Here is a 3,501-nt window from a genome sequence, read left to right on the forward strand (position 1 = left end):
TAAAGAATATTAGCTCTGATATTTTGAAGCCTCGCTCACAGTTGATGCTCTGATACCAGTTTGAAGAATATAGTTACTCAAATAAATTATGTTCGATAAATTTCAACATATTTGACCAATATTCACTATGTAGAAAATAGATAGTGATACGAAACTTATTTAATCAAACTTAAAAATCAACAAAAATTATTATTATTATTGTTAGTGCTATTGTCAAAAGAAAAAATTAAAAATGTATTTCTTTATTTTAAGCACAATTGTTATCCACATTGAAGTTGAAACTATTCTTATATACTATTTTATTACTTCTAGAATAAAATAAAAGTGTAAGAAAAGAGGAACAAGATTAACTTACAACAAATATTTTTGTCAAAAATGAAAGATTTCAATACATCTCTCAATCTTCCAATTCCTATTTTCACTTTCAATTCTTCACCTACATAAAAAACTCAATTTCTAGGGCTCAATCAACACATTATCTACTCAATGACATTTTCCTGAACAATAATAATGGTGGCTTCTTCTAGAGGATTCACAGCGCCCTTAGGGGCTAAGCTTGATGTATCACCCTCTGCTTATTAATATTACCGTAATAATGGAGGGTTTGTGGAGTTCCGAAGGAAAAAGAGGAAGTTAATTAGTAATATAAAATGTTGTTGTTCAGATTCGGCAATGCTATTAATTTAGGGAATGATATTGATAAAAGTGGAGAAGGTGAGGATTGGAGGTTTGATGCTAAGAAGATCAGTGCTAATTATATGAGGATTTAAGCTTCTTCTTCTATGCCTTTTCATTCTCCTCAGTCTAGACTTGTTTCAAATCCAGAAAACTTCTTTTCACGTTGTATCCAAAGAAATTCAGGCCCTCAGTCCCGTGGCTCTCCACCAAAGCGAGATACTGGTATTGCTAATGAGAAAGACTAGGGCATTAGCCTGTTAAATGATAATGTCAATGAAACTGAGAAAAATGAAGATGACAGTACATGATATCGAGAAAGTGGAGAAGACCTTGGTGATAATGGATATCGATGTCGTTGCACAAGGATGGGTGGTCAGAGCAATGATGGTACCTTAGAATGGAAAGAAACGTGGTGGAAAAAAGTGATTGGACCAAATACAAAGAACTAGGTGTGGAGAAATCTGGGAGAAATTTTGAAGGGGACTCATGGTGGGAAACATGGCAGGAAGTTCTTCGCCAGGATGAATGGAGTAATCTTGCTAGGATAGAAAGGAATGCACAAACACAAGCAAAATTAGGCACATAGAATGTTGGGTGGTACAAAAATTTGTGGGAAAAATATGATGCGAAGGGTTGGATAGAGAAAGGGACCCACAAGTATGGCAGATTAAATGAACAGTCTTGGTGGGAGAAATGAAGGGAGCATTATGATAGAAGAGGATCTGTTCTTAAATGGACAGACAAGTGGGCGGAAACTGAACTTGAACAAAATGGGAAGAGATATTTTTTGCTGGCACTGGTTCACGACAAGAGGAGACTTGGTATGTGTCACTCAGCGGTGAAAGAAGGTCAAAGACATGGGGAGAGGAGAACTTTGGTAACGGAAAAGTGCACAAGTATGGCAAGAGCACAACATGTAAAAATTGGGACATAGTTGTGGACGAAGTAACTTATTACGAGGCCGAACCTCACTATGGATAGGCAGATGTAGTATGGGATTCAACCCAATTATTGTAAAAATCCCACCATAGATGCCGTGATGGCACTTAGTCTCTAAGATTAGGTAAGCCGATTAAAGTTACAATTCAAGCCATTTTTTTTCAAAAACCAAAAGCGGAAAAAAATATGGCAACCTCCTAAGACTGGTAATACTAAGTCACGAGCTCTACTGAATACTGAAATGATCTCAAGGATCGAATGTACAATATTGTTTAAATAATAATTGACAGTACAATAAAATGGAAAGACTCCAAGGGATTGCGACGACCAAGTAACTCTACTTTGAATCCTTGCGATCAATACACTAACTCTGCCGGAGTTTGATACCACCAATACCTGGCTCTGCACAAAAATGTTCAAAAGTATAGTATGAGTACACCACAGTCGGTACCCAGTAAGTATCAAGACTAACCTCAGTGGAGTAGTGACGTGGTACAATCAAGACACTCACTAGTCAATTAGCATGTGTAATATAGTAGTATACAAGAATAATAGAAAATAAATAGCAGTGATGACAACAAGAATCAATCGGGGATATGAACAATAAGGCCATAAGAACACCGTAAATATTGCTCAAACAATTAAAGAACACAAGTACAACTATTAATGAAGTCATTCATATATAAATCTTTCAAATATAAGTTTTTCAAATACAAATCTTTCAAATAAGTCACTTTGTGACACCTTATCTTATAATTATAAAACACGGGTCTCAGCTCACTTTCATATTTTTACGGCACCTCGTGCCCATTTCTCTATCACAATCGCACGGACAACTCACGTGCCAAAAATATCAATATATAAAATCCGTACGGACAACTCACGTGCGAATAATAAAATCATCATTTACTCGCGGCAACTCGTGTCCACATCTTATTTCACAATTGCACGGACAACTCACGTGCTAATATTATAATCTTGATATACCCACGGAACCTCGTGCCCATATTTTATATCATAATTGTACGGACAATTCACGTGCCAATAACATAATCCGCCCGGCAATAGCAACATGCTCACAATTTCAACATGGATCAGACTACTATCAAGTTTACCAAATTAACAAGACAAATTTAAAAATAAACACAAGGAAAAATTACAACATCACATGAAAGTCACTCACACAATAACCCCACATCATCGCATATCATCCCTGACAATAGCCACCCGTATCTCTCTTATAGCTACCTGTATCACTCCATATAATATCCACCCTAATCCCTCCGCCTTGGCAGTATCAATAGCAACTCTTATCTCTCTTATAGCCACCCTTATCACTCCTATAATAGCCACCATTATCCCTCCGCCCTTACAATATCAGTAGCCACTTTTATCTCTCCTATATCCACCCTTATCACGTCCCTATCCCTCCATCCTGACAATATCAATAGTCACCCTTATCTCTCCTATAGCCACCCTTATCACTCCTATAATAGCCACCCTTATCACTCCTATAATAGCCACCCTTATCGCTCCGTTCAATAGCCTCCCTTATTTTTCCGCCTAGACAATATCCCAATACACACAACAACGGTAGAATACCACCCTTATACCATTATAATATCAATAGTGGAATGACGCCTTTATACACCGCATAACAACAACTCAAATCACACAACAATTCACGCAGAATATTATCACAACAACACAACATAATTAACTTGTATTTACAAATTGTCTATAAGCCACCTTTCCAAAGGTACAACTAAATCAATTATTTTCATAGCAAATAGCCCAAGGCTCCAGACAAAGTATATAATATCTCACTACAGTAACAAGGATAAAAAGTAACTCAGCATAGAACAACGCCTTCTGTAATCTAAA

At 36.7% G+C, this 3,501-nt stretch overlaps 1 pseudogene; it reads left to right on the forward strand.

Moving 5' to 3' along the window:
* Positions 1 to 507: 507 nt before the first annotated feature.
* LOC107801212 (protein EARLY STARVATION 1, chloroplastic-like) lies at positions 508 to 1,695 on the forward strand (annotated as a pseudogene).
* Positions 1,696 to 3,501: the final 1,806 nt, after the last annotated feature.

Source organism: Nicotiana tabacum, chromosome 6 (assembly GCF_000715075.1).
Source record: "Nicotiana tabacum cultivar K326 chromosome 6, ASM71507v2, whole genome shotgun sequence".
Taxonomy (NCBI): Eukaryota; Viridiplantae; Streptophyta; class Magnoliopsida; order Solanales; family Solanaceae; genus Nicotiana; species Nicotiana tabacum.